The 16,123-nt window shown below is 45.9% G+C and overlaps 34 non-coding genes across 34 annotated transcripts; all 34 read left to right on the top strand.

The window, feature by feature from the left end:
* The first annotated feature begins 125 nt into the window (after positions 1-125).
* On the top strand, positions 126-244 carry LOC148858641 (5S ribosomal RNA). Its single transcript, XR_016095893.1, has one exon. It is a non-coding gene; the product is annotated as a 5S ribosomal RNA (ribosomal RNA).
* A 359-nt stretch (positions 245-603) lies between these two features.
* LOC148858640 (5S ribosomal RNA) lies at positions 604-722 on the top strand. Its single transcript, XR_016096238.1, has one exon. It is a non-coding gene; the product is annotated as a 5S ribosomal RNA (ribosomal RNA).
* Positions 723-1,080: 358 nt separating this feature from the next.
* Positions 1,081-1,199, top strand: LOC148858639 (5S ribosomal RNA). Its single transcript, XR_016097436.1, has one exon. It is a non-coding gene; the product is annotated as a 5S ribosomal RNA (ribosomal RNA).
* Positions 1,200-1,558: 359 nt separating this feature from the next.
* LOC148858638 (5S ribosomal RNA) lies at positions 1,559-1,677 on the top strand. Its single transcript, XR_016096227.1, has one exon. It is a non-coding gene; the product is annotated as a 5S ribosomal RNA (ribosomal RNA).
* Positions 1,678-2,036: 359 nt separating this feature from the next.
* LOC148858637 (5S ribosomal RNA) lies at positions 2,037-2,155 on the top strand. The gene has a single exon (XR_016095719.1). It is a non-coding gene; the product is annotated as a 5S ribosomal RNA (ribosomal RNA).
* A 358-nt stretch (positions 2,156-2,513) lies between these two features.
* LOC148858636 (5S ribosomal RNA) lies at positions 2,514-2,632 on the top strand. The gene has a single exon (XR_016096774.1). It is a non-coding gene; the product is annotated as a 5S ribosomal RNA (ribosomal RNA).
* Positions 2,633-2,991: 359 nt separating this feature from the next.
* LOC148858635 (5S ribosomal RNA) lies at positions 2,992-3,110 on the top strand. Its single transcript, XR_016095674.1, has one exon. It is a non-coding gene; the product is annotated as a 5S ribosomal RNA (ribosomal RNA).
* A 359-nt stretch (positions 3,111-3,469) lies between these two features.
* LOC148858634 (5S ribosomal RNA) lies at positions 3,470-3,588 on the top strand. Its single transcript, XR_016096754.1, has one exon. It is a non-coding gene; the product is annotated as a 5S ribosomal RNA (ribosomal RNA).
* A 358-nt stretch (positions 3,589-3,946) lies between these two features.
* On the top strand, positions 3,947-4,065 carry LOC148858633 (5S ribosomal RNA). Its single transcript, XR_016096970.1, has one exon. It is a non-coding gene; the product is annotated as a 5S ribosomal RNA (ribosomal RNA).
* A 359-nt stretch (positions 4,066-4,424) lies between these two features.
* On the top strand, positions 4,425-4,543 carry LOC148858632 (5S ribosomal RNA). The gene has a single exon (XR_016095802.1). It is a non-coding gene; the product is annotated as a 5S ribosomal RNA (ribosomal RNA).
* A 359-nt stretch (positions 4,544-4,902) lies between these two features.
* LOC148858631 (5S ribosomal RNA) lies at positions 4,903-5,021 on the top strand. Its single transcript, XR_016097055.1, has one exon. It is a non-coding gene; the product is annotated as a 5S ribosomal RNA (ribosomal RNA).
* A 358-nt stretch (positions 5,022-5,379) lies between these two features.
* LOC148858630 (5S ribosomal RNA) lies at positions 5,380-5,498 on the top strand. The gene has a single exon (XR_016096290.1). It is a non-coding gene; the product is annotated as a 5S ribosomal RNA (ribosomal RNA).
* Positions 5,499-5,857: 359 nt separating this feature from the next.
* On the top strand, positions 5,858-5,976 carry LOC148858629 (5S ribosomal RNA). The gene has a single exon (XR_016095831.1). It is a non-coding gene; the product is annotated as a 5S ribosomal RNA (ribosomal RNA).
* Positions 5,977-6,335: 359 nt separating this feature from the next.
* LOC148858628 (5S ribosomal RNA) lies at positions 6,336-6,454 on the top strand. The gene has a single exon (XR_016096215.1). It is a non-coding gene; the product is annotated as a 5S ribosomal RNA (ribosomal RNA).
* Positions 6,455-6,812: 358 nt separating this feature from the next.
* LOC148858627 (5S ribosomal RNA) lies at positions 6,813-6,931 on the top strand. Its single transcript, XR_016097047.1, has one exon. It is a non-coding gene; the product is annotated as a 5S ribosomal RNA (ribosomal RNA).
* A 359-nt stretch (positions 6,932-7,290) lies between these two features.
* LOC148858626 (5S ribosomal RNA) lies at positions 7,291-7,409 on the top strand. The gene has a single exon (XR_016096088.1). It is a non-coding gene; the product is annotated as a 5S ribosomal RNA (ribosomal RNA).
* A 359-nt stretch (positions 7,410-7,768) lies between these two features.
* On the top strand, positions 7,769-7,887 carry LOC148858625 (5S ribosomal RNA). Its single transcript, XR_016096204.1, has one exon. It is a non-coding gene; the product is annotated as a 5S ribosomal RNA (ribosomal RNA).
* A 359-nt stretch (positions 7,888-8,246) lies between these two features.
* LOC148858624 (5S ribosomal RNA) lies at positions 8,247-8,365 on the top strand. Its single transcript, XR_016097450.1, has one exon. It is a non-coding gene; the product is annotated as a 5S ribosomal RNA (ribosomal RNA).
* A 359-nt stretch (positions 8,366-8,724) lies between these two features.
* LOC148858623 (5S ribosomal RNA) lies at positions 8,725-8,843 on the top strand. The gene has a single exon (XR_016095801.1). It is a non-coding gene; the product is annotated as a 5S ribosomal RNA (ribosomal RNA).
* Positions 8,844-9,202: 359 nt separating this feature from the next.
* On the top strand, positions 9,203-9,321 carry LOC148858622 (5S ribosomal RNA). Its single transcript, XR_016098234.1, has one exon. It is a non-coding gene; the product is annotated as a 5S ribosomal RNA (ribosomal RNA).
* A 359-nt stretch (positions 9,322-9,680) lies between these two features.
* LOC148858621 (5S ribosomal RNA) lies at positions 9,681-9,799 on the top strand. Its single transcript, XR_016097085.1, has one exon. It is a non-coding gene; the product is annotated as a 5S ribosomal RNA (ribosomal RNA).
* A 358-nt stretch (positions 9,800-10,157) lies between these two features.
* On the top strand, positions 10,158-10,276 carry LOC148858620 (5S ribosomal RNA). The gene has a single exon (XR_016097145.1). It is a non-coding gene; the product is annotated as a 5S ribosomal RNA (ribosomal RNA).
* Positions 10,277-10,634: 358 nt separating this feature from the next.
* LOC148858619 (5S ribosomal RNA) lies at positions 10,635-10,753 on the top strand. Its single transcript, XR_016097594.1, has one exon. It is a non-coding gene; the product is annotated as a 5S ribosomal RNA (ribosomal RNA).
* Positions 10,754-11,112: 359 nt separating this feature from the next.
* On the top strand, positions 11,113-11,231 carry LOC148858618 (5S ribosomal RNA). The gene has a single exon (XR_016095902.1). It is a non-coding gene; the product is annotated as a 5S ribosomal RNA (ribosomal RNA).
* A 359-nt stretch (positions 11,232-11,590) lies between these two features.
* On the top strand, positions 11,591-11,709 carry LOC148858617 (5S ribosomal RNA). Its single transcript, XR_016097317.1, has one exon. It is a non-coding gene; the product is annotated as a 5S ribosomal RNA (ribosomal RNA).
* A 359-nt stretch (positions 11,710-12,068) lies between these two features.
* On the top strand, positions 12,069-12,187 carry LOC148858616 (5S ribosomal RNA). Its single transcript, XR_016096192.1, has one exon. It is a non-coding gene; the product is annotated as a 5S ribosomal RNA (ribosomal RNA).
* A 359-nt stretch (positions 12,188-12,546) lies between these two features.
* On the top strand, positions 12,547-12,665 carry LOC148858615 (5S ribosomal RNA). Its single transcript, XR_016095799.1, has one exon. It is a non-coding gene; the product is annotated as a 5S ribosomal RNA (ribosomal RNA).
* Positions 12,666-13,024: 359 nt separating this feature from the next.
* On the top strand, positions 13,025-13,143 carry LOC148858614 (5S ribosomal RNA). The gene has a single exon (XR_016095798.1). It is a non-coding gene; the product is annotated as a 5S ribosomal RNA (ribosomal RNA).
* Positions 13,144-13,502: 359 nt separating this feature from the next.
* LOC148858613 (5S ribosomal RNA) lies at positions 13,503-13,621 on the top strand. The gene has a single exon (XR_016098233.1). It is a non-coding gene; the product is annotated as a 5S ribosomal RNA (ribosomal RNA).
* A 359-nt stretch (positions 13,622-13,980) lies between these two features.
* Positions 13,981-14,099, top strand: LOC148858612 (5S ribosomal RNA). The gene has a single exon (XR_016097083.1). It is a non-coding gene; the product is annotated as a 5S ribosomal RNA (ribosomal RNA).
* A 359-nt stretch (positions 14,100-14,458) lies between these two features.
* Positions 14,459-14,577, top strand: LOC148858611 (5S ribosomal RNA). Its single transcript, XR_016097829.1, has one exon. It is a non-coding gene; the product is annotated as a 5S ribosomal RNA (ribosomal RNA).
* Positions 14,578-14,937: 360 nt separating this feature from the next.
* On the top strand, positions 14,938-15,056 carry LOC148858610 (5S ribosomal RNA). Its single transcript, XR_016097606.1, has one exon. It is a non-coding gene; the product is annotated as a 5S ribosomal RNA (ribosomal RNA).
* Positions 15,057-15,416: 360 nt separating this feature from the next.
* On the top strand, positions 15,417-15,535 carry LOC148858609 (5S ribosomal RNA). The gene has a single exon (XR_016097255.1). It is a non-coding gene; the product is annotated as a 5S ribosomal RNA (ribosomal RNA).
* A 359-nt stretch (positions 15,536-15,894) lies between these two features.
* LOC148858608 (5S ribosomal RNA) lies at positions 15,895-16,013 on the top strand. The gene has a single exon (XR_016096181.1). It is a non-coding gene; the product is annotated as a 5S ribosomal RNA (ribosomal RNA).
* Positions 16,014-16,123: the final 110 nt, after the last annotated feature.

Below are 16,123 nucleotides of genomic sequence, written 5' to 3'. Positions count from 1 at the left end.
CTGGGAGCTTGTGCACGGTTACCAAGGGAGGAAAGTTGCATACACCGTTTTTTCAAGTCTCAAAGGATTAATGGAGGGGAGCAAAACAGTGAGTGGATAAAGATTTCTGCGAACAAGATGCAAACGGGTGCGATCATACCAGCACTAATGCACCGGATCCCATCAGAACTCCGAAGTTAAGCGTGCTTGGGCGAGAGTAGTACTAGGATGGGTGACCTCCTGGGAAGTCCTTGTGTTGCACCCAAATTTTATTAATATTTTATTTTTGATATACTATTGGCAAATTCCATATGTCGTTTCGGCGAGACAACAGGAAACAACGTGCCGGATACTCGGACCATTTGCGGCACGACCGTCATTACTGAATGGGAACGGTGCAAAACTGGTCTTTTGGCATTCGTAGTGCATTGTGGGCCCCACGATATTACTACATTTATCCGGGGCAGCGACAGATGTAGAAAGGAATAACTCCGGTCACCTGGGAGCTTGTGCACGGTTACCAAGGGAGGAAAGTTGCATACACCGTTTTTTCAAGTCTGAAAGAATTAATGGAGGGGAGCAAGATAGTGAGTGCATAAAGATTAAAGCGAACAAGAAGCAAATGGGTGCGATCATACCAGCACTAATGCACCGGATCCCATCAGAACTCCGAAGTTAAGCGTGCTTGGGCGAGAGTAGTACTAGGATGGGTGACCTCCTGGGAAGTCCTCGTGTTGCACCCCAATTTTATTAATATTTTATATTTGATATACTATTGGCAAATTCCATATGTCGTTTCGGCGAGACAACAGGAAACAACGTGCCGGATACTCGGACCATTTGGGGAACGACCGTCATTACTGAATGGGAACGGTGCAAAACAGGGCGTTTGGCATTCGTCGTGCAATGTGGGCCCCACGATATTACTACATTTATCCGGGGATGCGGCAGATCTAGAAAGGAATAACTCCGCTCACCTGGGAGCTTGTGCACGGTAACCAAGGGAGGAAAGTTGTATACACCGTTTTTTCAAGTCTGAAAGAATTAACGGAGGGGAGCAAGATAATGAGTGCATAAAGATTAAAGCGAACAAAAGCAAACGGGTGCGATCATACTAGTACTAATGCACCGGATCCCATCAGAACTCCGAAGTTAAGCGTGCTTGGGCGAGAGTAGCACTAGGATGGGTGACCTCCTGGGAAGTCCTCGTGTTGCACCCCAATTTTAGTAATATTTTATTTTTGATATACTATTTGCAAATTCCATATGTCGTTTCGGCGAGACAATAGGAAACAACGTGCCGGATACTCGGACCATTTGCGGCACGACCGTCATTACTGAATGGGAACGGTGCAAAACCGGTCTTTTGGCATTCATAGTGCATTGTGGGCCCCACGATATTACTACATTTATCCGGGGCAGCGACAGATCTAGAAAGGAATAACTCCGCTCACCTGGGAGCTTGTGCACGGTTACCAAGGGAGGAAAGTTGCATACACCGTTTTTTCAAATCTGAAAGAATTAATGGAGGGGAGCAAGATTGTGAGTGCATAAAGATTAAAGCGAACAAGAAGCAAACGGGTGCGATCATACCAGCACTAATGCACCGGATCCCATCAGAACTCCGAAGTTAAGCGTGCTTGGGCGAGAGTAGTACTAGGATGGGTGACCTCCTGGGAAGTCCTCGTGTTGCACCCCAATTTTATTAATATTTTATATTTGATATACTATTGGCAAATTCCATATGTCGTTTCGGCGAGACAACTGGAAACAACGTGCCGAATACTCGGACCATTTGCGGCACGACCGTCATTACTGAATGGGAACGGTGCAAAACCGGTCTTTTGGCATTCATAGTGCATTGTGGGCCCCATGATATTACTACATTTACCCGGGGCAGCGACAGATCTAGAAAGGAATAACTCCGCTCACCTGGGAGCTTGTGCACGGTTACCAAGGGAGGAAAGTTGCATACACCGTTTTTTCAAATCTGAAAGAATTAATGGAGGGGAGCAAGATAGTGAGTGCATAAAGATTAAAGCGAACAAGAAGCAAACGGGTGCGATCATACCAGCACTAATGCACCGGATCCCATCAGAACTCCGAAGTTAAGTGTGCTTGGGCGAGAGTAGTACTAGGATGGGTGACCTCCTGGGAAGTCCTCGTGTTGCACCCCAATTTTATTAATATTTTATTTTTGATATACTATTGGCAAATTCCATATGTCGTTTCGGCGAGACAACAGGAAACAATGTGTCGGATACTCGGACCATTTGCGGAACGACTGTCATTACTGAATGGGAACGGTGCAAAACCGGGCTTTTGGCATTCGTCGTGCATTGTGGGCCCCGTGATATTACTACATTTATCCGAGGATGCGGCAGATCTAGAAAGGAATAACTCCGCTCACCTGGAGCTTGTGCACGGTAACCAAGGGAGGAAAGTTGCATACACCGTTTTTTCAAGTCTGAAAGAATTAATGGAGGGGAGCAAGATAGTGAGTGCATAAAGATTAATGCGAACAAGAAGAAAACGGGTGCGATCATACCCGCACTAATGCACCGGATCCCATCAGAACTCCGAAGTTAAGCGTGCTTGGGCGAGAGTAGTACTAGGATGGGTGACCTCCTGGGAAGTCCTCATGTTGCACCCCAATTTTATTAATATTTTATTTTTGATATACTATTTGCAAATTCCATATGTCGTTTCGGCGAGACAACTGGAAACAACGTGCCGGATACTCGGACCATTTGCGGCACGACCGTCATTACTGAATGGGAACGGTGCAAAACCGGTTTTTTGGCATTCATAGTGCATTGTGGGCCCCACGATATTACTACATTTATCCGGGGCAGCGACAGATCTAGAAAGGAATAACTCCGCTCACCTGGGAGCTTGTGCACGGTTACCAAGGGAGGAAAGTTACATACACCGTTTTTTCAAGTCTGAAAGAATTAATGGAGGGGAGCAAGATAGTGAGTGCATAAAGATTAAAGCGAACAAGAAGCAAACGGGTGCGATCATACCAGCACTAATGCACCGGATCCCATCAGATCTCCGAAGTTAAGCGTGCTTGGGCGAGAGTAGTACTAGGATGGGTGACCTCCTGGGAAGTCCTCGTGTTGCACCCCAATTTTATTAATATTTTATTTTTGATATACAATTTGCAAATTCCATATGTCGTTTCGGCGAGACAACAGGAAATAACGTGCCGGATACTCGGACCATTTGCGGAACGACTGTCATTACTGAATGGGAACGGTGCAAAATCGGGCTTTTGGCATTCGTCGTGCATTGTGGGCCCCACGATATTACTACATTTATCCGGGGATGCGGCAGATCTAGAAAGGAATAACTCCGCTCACCTGGGAGCTTGTGCACGGTAACCAAGGGAGGAAAATTGTATACACCGTTTTTTCAAGTCTGAAAGAATTAACGGAGGGGAGAAAGATAATGAGTGCATAAAGATTAAAGCGAACAAGAAGCAAACGGGTGCGATCATACTAGCACTAATGCATCGGATCCCATCAGAACTCCGAAGTTAAGCGTGCTTTGGCGAGGGTAGTACTAGGATGGGTGACCTCCTGGGAAGTCCTCGTGTTGCACCCCAATTTTATTAATATTTTATTTTTGATATACTATTTGCAAATTCTATATGTCGTTTCGGCGAGACAACAGGAAACAACGTGCCGGATACTCGGACCATTTGCGGAACGACTGTCATTACCGAATGGGAACGGAGCAAAACCGGGCTTTTGGCATTCGTCGGGCATTGTGGGCCCCACGATATTACTTCATTTATCCGGGGATGCGGCAGATCTAGAAAGGAATAACTCCGCTCACCTGGGAGCTTGTGCACGGTAACCAAGGGAGGAAAGTTGTATACACCGTTTTTTCAAGTCTGAAAGAATTAACGGAGGGGAGCAAGATAATGAGTGCATAAAGATTAAAGCGAACAAAAGCAAACGGGTGCGATCATACTAGTACTAATGCACCGGATCCCATCAGAACTCCGAAGCTAAGCGTGCTTGGGCGAGAGTAGTATTAGGATGGGTGACCTCCTGGGAAGTCCTCGTGTTGCACCCCAATTTTATTAATATTTTATTTTTGATATACTATTTGCAAATTCCATATGTCGTTTCGGCGAGACAACAGGAAACAACGTGCCGGATACTCGGACCATTTGCGGAACGACGGTCATTACTGAATGGGAACGGTGCAAAACCGGGCTTTTGGCATTCGTTGTGCATTGTGGGCCCCACGATATTACTACATTTATCCGGGGATGCGGCAGATTTAGAAAGGAATAACTCCGCTCACCTGGGAGCTTGTGCACGGTAACCCAGGGAGGAAAGTTGTATACACCGTTTTTTCAAGTCTGAAAGAATTAACGGAGGGGAGCAAGATAATGAGTGCATAAAGATTAAAGCGAACAAGAACCAAACGGGTGCGATCATACTAGCACTAATGCACCGGATCCCATCAGAACTCCGAAGTTAAGCGTGCTTGGGCGAGAGTAGTACTAGGATGGGTGACCTCCTGGGAAGTCCTCGTGTTGCACCCCAATTTTATTAATATTTTATTTTTGATATAGTATTTGCAAATTCTATATGTCGTTTCGGCGAGACAACAGGAAACAACGTGCCGGATACTCGGACCATTTGCGGAACGACTGTCATTACTGAATGGGAACGGTGCAAAACCGGGCTTTTGGCATTCGTCGTGCATTGTGGGCCCCACGATATTACTACATTTATCCGGGAATGCGGCAGATCTAGAAAGGAATAACTCCGCTCACCTGGGAGCTTGTGCACGGTAACCAAGGGAGGAAAGTTGCATACACCGTTTTTTCAAATCTGAAATAATTAATGGAGGGGAGCAAGATAGTGAGTGCATAAAGATTAAAGCGAACAAAAAGCAAACGGGTGCGATCATACCAGCACTAATGCACCAGATCCCATCAGAACTCCAAAGTTAAGCGTGCTTGGGCGAGAGTAGTACTAGGATGGGTGACCTCCTGGGAAGTCCTCGTGTTGCACCCCAATTTTATTAATATTTTATATTTGATATACTATTGGCAAATTCCATATGTCGTTTCGGCGAGACAACAGGAAACAACGTGCCGGATACTCGGACCATTTGGGGAACGACCGTCATTACTGAATGGGAACGGTGCAAAACAGGGCGTTTGGCATTCGTCGTGCATTGTGGGCCCCATGATATTACTACATTTATCCGGGGATGCGGCAGATCTAGAAAGGAATAAATCCGCTCACCTGGGAGCTTGTGCACGGTAACCAAGGGAGGAAAGTTGTATACACCGTTTTTTCAAGTCTGAAAGAATTAACGGAGGGGAGCAAGATAATGAGTGCATAAATATTAAAGCGAACAAAAGCAAACGGGTGCGATCATACTAGTACTAATGCACCGGATCCCATCAGAACTCCGAAGTTAAGCGTGCTTGGGCGAGAGTAGTACTAGGATGGGTGACCTCCTGGGAAGTCCTCGTGTTGCACCCCAATTTTAGTAATATTTTATTTTTGATATACTATTTGCAAATTCCATATGTCGTTTCGGCGAGACAACAGGAAACAACGTGCCGGATACTCGGACCATTTGCGGCACGACCGTCATTACTGAATGGGAACGGTGCAAAACCGGTCTTTTGGCATTCATAGTGCATTGTGGGCCCCACGATATTACTACATTTATCCGGGGCAGCGACAGATCTAGAAAGGAATAACTCCGCTCACCTGGGATCTTGTGCACGGTTACCAAGGGAGGAAAGTTGCATACACCGGTTTTTCAAATCTGAAAGAATTAATGGAGGGGAGCAAGATAGTGAGTGCATAAAGATTAAAGCGAACAAGAAGCAAACGGGTGCGATCATACCAGCACTAATGCACCGGATCCCATCAGAACTCCGAAGTTAAGCGTGCTTGGGCGAGAGTAGTACTAGGATGGTTGACCTCCTGGGAAGTCCTCGTGTTGCACCCCAATTTTATTAATATTTTATATTTGATATACTATTGGCAAATTCCATATGTCGTTTCGGCGAGACAACTGGAAACAACGTGCCGGATACTCGGACCATTTGCGGCAAGACCGTCATTACTGAATGGGAACGGTGCAAAACCGGTCTTTTGGCATTCATAGTGCATTGTCGGCCCCACGATATTACTACATTTACCCGGGGCAGCGACAGATCTAGAAAGGAATAACTCCGCTCACCTGGGATCTTGTGCACGGTTACCAAGGGAGGAAAGTTGCATACACCGGTTTTTCAAATCTGAAAGAATTAATGGAGGGGAGCAAGATAGTGAGTGCATAAAGATTAAAGCGAACAAGAAGCAAACGGGTGCGATCATACCAGCACTAATGCACCGGATCCCATCAGAACTCCGAAGTTAAGCGTGCTTGGGCGAGAGTAGTACTAGGATGGGTGACCTCCTGGGAAGTCCTCGTGTTGCACCCCAATTTTATTAATATTTTATTTTTGATATACTATTGGCAAATTCCATATGTCGTTTCGGCGAGACAACAGGAAACAATGTGCCGGATACTCGGACCATTTGCGGAACGACTGTCATTACTGAATGGGAACGGTGCAAAACCGGGCTTTTGGCATTCGTCGTGCATTGTGGGCCCCGTGATATTACTACATTTATCCGAGGATGCGGCAGATCTAGAAAGGAATAACTCCGCTCACCTGAAGCTCGTGCACGGTAACCAAGGGAGGAAAGTTGCATACACCGTTTTTTCAAGTCTGAAAGAATTAATGGAGGGGAGCAAGATAGTGAGTGCATAAAGATTAAAGCGAACAAGAAGAAAACGTGTGCGATCATACCAGCACTAATGCACCGGATCCCATCAGAACTCCGAAGTTAAGCGTGCTTGGGCGAGAGTAGTACTAGGATGGGTGACCTCCTGGGAAGTCCTCATGTTGCACCCCAATATTATTAATATTTTATTTTTGATATACTATTTGCAAATTCCATATGTCGTTTCGGCGAGACAACTGGAAACAACGTGCCGGATACTCGGACCATTTGCGGCACGACCGTCATTACTGAATGGGAACGGTGCAAAACCGGTCTTTTGGCATTCATAGTGCATTGTGGGCCCCACGATATTACTACATTTATCCGGGGCAGCGACAGATCTAGAAAGGAATAACTCCGCTCACCTGGGATCTTGTGCACGGTTACCAAGGGAGGAAAGTTGCATACACCGGTTTTTCAAATCTGAAAGAATTAATGGAGGGGAGCAAGATAGTGAGTGCATAAAGATTAAAGCGAACAAGAAGCAAACGGGTGCGATCATACCAGCACTAATGCATCGGATCCCATCAGAACTCCGAAGTTAAGCGTGCTTGGGCGAGAGTAGTACTAGGATGGGTGACCTCCTGGGAAGTCCTCGTGTTGCACCCCAATTTTATTAATATTTTATATTTGATATACTATTGGCAAATTCCGTATGTCGTTTCGGCGAGACAACTGGAAACAACGTGCCGGATACTCGGACCATTTGCGGCAAGACCGTCATTACTGAATGGGAACGGTGCAAAACCGGTCTTTTGGCATTCATAGTGCATTGTCGGCCCCACGATATTACTACATTTACCCGGGGCAGCGACAGATCTAGAAAGGAATAACTCCGCTCACCTGGGATCTTGTGCACGGTTACCAAGGGAGGAAAGTTGCATACACCGGTTTTTCAAATCTGAAAGAATTAATGGAGGGGAGCAAGATAGTGAGTGCATAAAGATTAAAGCGAACAAGAAGCAAACGGGTGCGATCATACCAGCACTAATGCACCGGATCCCATCAGAACTCCGAAGTTAAGCGTGCTTGGGCGAGAGTAGTACTAGGATGGGTGACCTCCTGGGAAGTCCTCGTGTTGCACCCCAATTTTATTAATACTTTATTTTTGATATACTATTTGCAAATTCCATATGTCGTTTCGGCGAGACAACAGGAAACAATGTGCCGGATACTCGGACCATTTGCGGAACGACTGTCATTACTGAATGGGAACGGTGCAAAACCGGGCTTTTGGCATTCGTCGTGCATTGTGGGCCCCATGATATTACTACATTTATCCGGGGATGCGGCAGATCTAGAAAGGAATAACTCCGCTCACCTGGGAGCTTGTGCACGGTAACCCAGGGAGGAAAGTTGTATACACCGTTTTTTCAAGTCTGAAAGAATTAACGGAGGGGAGCAAGATAATGAGTGCATAAAGATTAAAGCGAACAAGAACCAAACGGGTGCGATAATACTAGCACTAATGCACCGGATCCCATCAGAACTCCGAAGTTAAGCGTGCTTGGGCGAGAGTACTACTAGGATGGGTGACCTCCTGGGAAGTCCTCGTGTTGCACCCCAATTTTATTAATATTTTATTTTTGATATACTATTTGCAAATTCTATATGTCGTTTCGGCGAGACAACAGGAAACAACGTGCCGGATACTCGGACCATTTGCGGAACGACTGTCATTACTGAATGGGAACGGTGCAAAACCGGGCTTTTGGCATTCGTCGTGCATTGTGGGCCCCACGATATTACTACATTTATCCGGGAATGCGGCAGATCTAGAAAGGAATAACTCCGCTCACCTGGGAGCTTGTGCACGGTAACCAAGGGAGGAAAGTTGCATACACCGTTTTTTCAAGTCTGAAAGAATTAACGGAGGGGAGCAAGATAATGAGTGCATAAAGATTAAAGCGAACAAGAACCAAACGGGTGCGATCATACTAGCACTAATGCACCGGATCCCATCAGAACTCCGAAGTTAAGCGTGCTTGGGCGAGAGTAGTACTAGGATGGGTGACCTCCTGGGAAGTCCTCGTGTTGCACCCCAATTTTATTAATATTTTATTTTTGATATACAATTTGCAAATTCCATATGTCGTTTCGGCGAGACAACAGGAAATAACGTGCCGGATACTCGGACCATTTGCGGAACGACTGTCATTACTGAATGGGAACGGTGCAAAACCGGGCTTTTGGCATTCGTCGTGCATTGTGGGCCCCACGATATTACTACATTTATCCGGGGATGCGGCAGATCTAGAAAGGAATAACTCCGCTCACCTGGGAGCTTGTGCACGGTAACCAAGGGAGGAAAGTTGTATACACCGTTTTTTCAAGTCTGAAAGAATTATCGGAGGGGAGCAAGATAGTGAGTGCATAAAGATTAAAGCGAACAAGAAGCAAACGGGTGCGATCATACTAGCACTAATGCACCGGATCCCATCAAAACTCCGAAGTTAAGCGTGCTTGGGCGAGGGTATTATTAGGATGGGTGACCTCCTGGGAAGTCCTCGTGTTGCACCCCAATTTTATTAATATTTTATTTTTGATATACTATTTGCAAATTCCATATGTCGTTTCGGCGAGACAATAGGAAACAACGTGCCGGATACTCGGACCATTTGCGGAACGACTGTCATTACTGAATGGGAACAGTGCAAAACCGGGCTTTGGGTATTCGTCGTGCATTGTGGGCCCCACGATATTACTACATTTATCCGGGGATGCGGCAGATCTAGAAAGGAATAACTCCGCTCACCTGGGAACTTGTGCACGGTTACCAAGGGAGGAAATTTGCATACACCGTTTTTTCAAATCTGAAAGGATTAATGGAGGGGAGCAAGACAGTGAGTGCATAAAGATTTCTGCGAACAAGACGCAAACGGGTGCGATCATACCAGCACTAATGCACCGGATCCCATCAGAACTCCGAAGTTAAGCGTGCTTGGGTGAGAGTAGTATTAGGATGGGTGACCTCCTGCGAAGTCCTCGTGTTGCACCCCAATTTTATTAATATTTTATTTTTGATATACTATTTGCAAATTCCATATGTCGTTTCGGCGAGACAACTAGAAACAACGTGCCGGATACTCGGACCATTTGCGGAACGACCGTCATTACTGAATGGGAACGGTGCAAAACCGGGCTTTTGGCATTCGTCGTGTATTGTGGGCCCCGCGATATTACTGCATTTATCCGGGGATGCGGCAGATCTAGAAATGAATAACTCCGCTCACCTGGGAGCTTGTGCACGGTTACCAAGGGAGGAAAGTTGCATACACCGTTTTTTCAAGTCTGAAAGAATTAACGGAGGGGAGCAAGATAGTGAGTGCATAAAGATTAAAGCGAACAAAAGCAAACGGGTGCGATCATACAAGTACTAATGCACCGGATCCCATCAGAACTACGAAGTTAAGCGTGCTTTGGCGAGGGTAGTACTAGGATGGGTGACCTCCTGGGAAGTCCTCGTGTTGCACCCCAATTTTATTAATATTTTATTTTTGATATACTATTTGCAAATTCCATATGTCGTTTCGGCGAGACAACAGGAAACAACGTGCCGGATACTTGGATCATTTGCGGAACGACTGTCATTACCGAATGGGAACGGTGCAAAACCGGGCTTTTGGCATTCGTCGTGCATTGTGGGCCCCACGATATTACTACATTTATCCGGGGATGCGGCAGATCTAGAAAGGAATAACTCCGCTCACCTGGGAGCTTGTGCACGGTAACCAAGGGAGGAAAGTTGTATACACCGTTTTTTCAAGTCTGAAAGAATTAACGGAGGGGAGCAAGATAATGAGTGCATAAAGATTAAAGCGAACAAAAGCAAACGGGTGCGATCATACTAGTACTAATGCACCGGATCCCATCAGAACTCCGAAGTTAAGCGTGCTTTGTCGAGAGTAGTACTAGGATGGGTGACCTCCTGGGAAGTCCTCGTGTTGCACCCCAATTTTATTAATATTTTATTTTTGATATACTATTTGCAAATTCCATATGTCGTTTCGGCGAGACAACAGGATACAACGTGCCGGATACTCGGACCATTTGCGGAACGACTGTCATTACTGAATGGGAACGGTGCAAAACCGGGCTTTTGGCATTCGTCGTGCATTGTGGGCCCCACGATATTACTACATTTATCCGGGGATGCGGCAGATCTAGAAAGGAATAACTCCGCTCACCTGGGAGCTTGTGCACGGTAACCCAGGGAGGAAAGTTGTATACACCGTTTTTTCAAGTCTGAAAGAATTAACGGAGGGGAGCAAGATAATGAGTGCATAAAGATTAAAGCGAACAAGAACCAAACGGGTGCGATCATACTAGCACTAATGCACCGGATCCCATCAGAACTCCGAAGTTAAGCGTGCTTGGGCGAGAGTAGTACTTGGATGGGTGACCTCCTGGGAAGTCCTCGTGTTGCACCCCAATTTTATTAATATTTTATTTTTTATATACTATTTGCAAATTCTATATGTCGTTTCGGCGAGACAACAGGAAACAACGTGCCGGATACTCGGACCATTTGCGGAACGACTGTCATTACTGAATGGGAACGGTGCAAAACCGGGCTTTTGGCATTCGTCGTGCATTGTGGGCCCCACGATATTACTACATTTATCCGGGAATGCGGCAGATCTAGAAAGGAATAACTCCGCTCACCTGGGAGCTTGTGCACGGTAACCAAGGGAGGAAAGTTGCATACACCGTTTTTTCAAATCTGAAAGAATTAATGGAGGGTAGCAAGATAGTGAGTGCATAAAGATTAAAGCGAACAAGAAGAAAACGGGTGCGATCATACCATCACTAATGCACCGGATCCCATCAGAACTCCGAAGTTAAGCGTGCTTGGGCGAGAGTAGTACTAGGATGGGTGACCTCCTGGGAAGTCCTCATGTTGCACCCCAATTTTATTAATATTTTATTTTTGATATACTATTTGCAAATTCCATATGTCGTTTCGGCGAGACAACTGGAAACAACGTGCCGGATACTCGGACCATTTGCGGCACGACCGTCATTACTGAATGGGAACGGTGCAAAACCGGTCTTTTGGCATTCATAGTGCATTGTGGGCCCCACGATATTACTACATTTATCCGGGGCAGCGACAGATCTAGAAAGGACTAACTCCGCTCACCTGGGAGCTTGTGCACGGTTACCAAGGGAGGAAAGTTGCATACACCATTTTTTCAAGTCTGAAAGAATTAACGGAGGGGAGCAAGATAATGAGTGCATAAAGATTAAAGCGAACAAGAAGCAAACGGGTGCGATCATACCAGCACTAATGCACCGGATCCCATCAGAACTCCGAAGTTAAGCGTGCTTGGGCGAGAGTAGTACTAGGATGGGTGACCTCCTGGGAAGTCCTCGTGTTGCACCCCAATTTTATTAATACTTTATTTTTGATATACTATTTGCAAATTCCATATGTCGTTTCGGCGAGACAACAGGAAACAATGTGCCGGATACTCGGACCATTTGCGGAACGACTGTCATTACTGAATGGGAACGGTGCAAAACCGGGCTTTTGGCATTCGTCGTGCATTGTGGGCCCCATGATATTACTACATTTATCCGGGGATGCGGCAGATCTAGAAAGGAATAACTCCGCTCACCTGGGAGCTTGTGCACGGTAACCCAGGGAGGAAAGTTGTATACACCGTTTTTTCAAGTCTGAAAGAATTAACGGAGGGGAGCAAGATAATGAGTGCATAAAGATTAAAGCGAACAAGAACCAAACGGGTGCGATCATACTAGCACTAATGCACCGGATCCCATCAGAACTCCGAAGTTAAGCGTGCTTGGGCGAGAGTAGTACTAGGATGGGTGACCTCCTGGGAAGTCCTCGTGTTGCACCCCAATTTTATTAATATTTTATTTTTGATATACTATTTGCAAATTCTATATGTCGTTTCGGCGAGACAACAGGAAACAACGTGCCGGATACTCGGACCATTTGCGGAACGACTGTCATTACTGAATGGGAACGGTGCAAAACCGGGCTTTTGGCATTCGTCGTGCATTGTGGGCCCCACGATATTACTACATTTATCCGGGAATGCGGCAGATCTAGAAAGGAATAACTCCGCTCACCTGGGAGCTTGTGCACGGTAACCAAGGGAGGAAAGTTGCATACACCGTTTTTTCAAGTCTGAAAGAATTAACGGAGGGGAGCAAGATAATGAGTGCATAAAGATTAAAGCGAACAAGTACCAAACGGGTGCGATCATACTAGCACTAATGCACCGGATCCCATCAGAACTCCGAAGTTAAGCGTGCTTGGGCGAGAGTAGTACTAGGATGGGTGACCTCCTGGGAAGTCCTCGTGTTGCACCCCAATTTTATTAATATTTTATTTTTGATATACAATTTGCAAATTCCATATGTCGTTTCGGCGAGACAACAGGAAATAACGTGCCGGATACTCGGACCATTTGCGGAACGACTGTCATTACTGAATGGGAACGGTGCAAAACCGGGCTTTTGGCATTCGTCGTGCATTGTGGGCCCCACGATATTACTACATTTATCCGGGGATGCGGCAGATCTAAAAAGGAATAACTCCGCTCACCTGGGAGCTTGTGCACGGTAACCAAGGGAGGAAAATTGTATACACCGTTTTTTCAAGTCTGAAAGAATTATCGGAGGGGAGCAAGATAATGAGTGCATAAAGATTAAAGCGAACAAGAAGCAAACGGGTGCGATCATACTAGCACTAATGCACCGGATCCCATCAAAACTCCGAAGTTAAGCGTGCTTGGGCGAGGGTATTATTAGGATGGGTGACCTCCTGGGAAGTCCTCGTGTTGCACCCCAATTTTATTAATATTTTATTTTTGATATACTATTTGCAAATTCCATATGTCGTTTCGGCGAGACAATAGGAAACAACGTGCCGGATACTCGGACCATTTGCGGAACGACTGTCATTACTGAATGGGAACAGTGCAAAACCGGGCTTTGGGTATTCGTCGTGCATTGTGGGCCCCACGATATTACTACATTTATCCGGGGATGCGGCAGATCTAGAAAGGAATAACTCCGCTCACCTGGGAACTTGTGCACGGTTACCAAGGGAGGAAATTTGCATACACCATTTTTTCAAATCTGAAAGGATTAATGGAGGGGAGCAAGACAGTGAGTGCATAAAGATTTCTGCGAACAAGACGCAAACGGGTGCGATCATACCAGCACTAATGCACCGGATCCCATCAGAACTCCGAAGTTAAGCGTGCTTGGGTGAGAGTAGTATTAGGATGGGTGACCTCCTGCGAAGTCCTCGTGTTGCACCCCAATTTTATTAATATTTTATTTTTGATATACTATTTGCAAATTCCATATGTCGTTTCGGCGAGACAACTAGAAACAACGTGCCGGATACTCGGACCATTTGCGGAACGACCGTCATTACTGAATGGGAACGGTGCAAAACCGGGCTTTTGGCATTCGTCGTGTATTGTGGGCCCCGCGATATTACTGCATTTATCCGGGGATGCGGCAGATCTAGAAATGAATAACTCCGCTCACCTGGGAGCTTGTGCACGGTTACCAAGGGAGGAAAGTTGCATACACCGTTTTTTCAAGTCTGAAAGAATTAATGGAGGGGAGCAAGATAGTGAGTGCATAAAGATTCCTGCGAACAAGATGCAAACGGGTTCGATCATACCAGCACTAATGCACCGGATCCCATCAGAACTCCGAAGTTAAGCGTGCTTGGGCGAGAGTAGTATTAGGATGGGTGACCTCCTGGGAAGTCCTCGTGTTGCACACCAATTTTATTAATATTTTATTTTTGATATACTATTTGCAAATTCTATATGTCGTTTCGGCGAGACAATTGGAAACAACGTGCCGGATACTCGGACCATTTGCGGCACGACCGTCATTACTGAATGGGAACGGTGCAAAACTGGGCTTTAGGCATTCGTCGTGCATTGTGGGGCCCGTGATATTACTACATTTATCCGAGGATGCGGCAGATATAGAAAAGGAATAACTTCGCTCACCTGGGAGCTTGTGCACGGTTACCAAGGGAGGAAAGTTGCATAAACCGTTTTTTCAAGTCTGAAAGAATTAATGGAGGGGAGCAAGATAGTGAGTGCATAAAGATTAAAGCGAACAAGAAGCAAACAGGTGCGATCATACCAGCACTAATGCACCGGATTCCATCAGAACTCCGAAGTTAAGTGTGCTTGGGCGAGAGTAGTATTAGGATGGGTGACCTCCTGGGAATTCCTCGTGTTGCACCCCAATTTTATTAATATTTTATTTTTGATATACTATTTGCAAATTCTATATGTCGTTTCGGCGAGACAACTGGAAACAACGTGCCGGATACTCGGACCATTTGCGGCACGACCGTCATTACTGAATGGGAACGGTGCAAAACTGGGCTGTAGGCATTCGTCGTGTATTGTGGGCCCCGTGATATTACTACATTTATCCGAGGATGCGGCAGATATAGAAAAGGAATAACTCCGCTCACATGGGAGCTTGTGCACGGTTACCAAGGGAGGAAAGTTGCATACACCGTTTTTTCAAGTCTGAAAGAATTAATGGAGGGGAGCAAGATAGTGAGTGCATAAAGATTCCTGCGAACAAGATGCAAACGGGTTCGATCATACCAGCACTAATGCACCGGATCCCATCAGAACTCCGAAGTTAAGCGTGCTTGGGCGAGAGTAGTATTAGGATGGGTGACCTCCTGGGAATTCCTCGTGTTGCACCCCAATTTTATTAATATTTTATTTTTGATATACTATTTGCAAATTCCATATGTCGTTTCGGCGAGACAACAGGAAACAATGTGCCGGATACTCGGACCATTTGCGGCACGACCGTCATTACTGAATGGGAACGGTGCAAAACCGGTCTTTTGGCATTCATAGTGCATTGTGGGCCCCACGATATTACTACATTTATCCGGGGCAGCGACAGATCTAGAAAGGAATAACTCCGCTCACCTGGGATCTTGTGCACGGTTACCAAGGGAGGAAAGTTGCATACACCGGTTTTTCAAATCTGAAAGAATTAATGGAGGGGAGCAAGATAGTGAGTGCATAAAGATTAAAGCGAACAAGAAGCAAACGGGTGCGATCATACCAGCACTAATGCACCGGATCCCATCAGAACTCCGAAGTTAAGCGTGCTTGGGCGAGAGTAGTACTAGGATGGGTGACCTCCTGGGAAGTCCTCGTGTTGCACCCCAATTTTATTAATATTTTATATTTGATATACTATTGGCAAATTCCATATGTCGTTTCGGCGAGACAACTGGAAACAACGTGCCGGATACTCGGACCATTTGCGGCAAGACC

Source organism: Nelumbo lutea, chromosome 4 (genome assembly GCF_056320005.1).
Source record: "Nelumbo lutea isolate HS-2025 chromosome 4, American lotus-T2T, whole genome shotgun sequence".
NCBI lineage: Eukaryota > Viridiplantae > Streptophyta > Magnoliopsida > Proteales > Nelumbonaceae > Nelumbo > Nelumbo lutea.
Note: the sequence above shows the minus strand (reverse complement) of the source record. Positions and strands in the feature narration are given on the sequence as shown.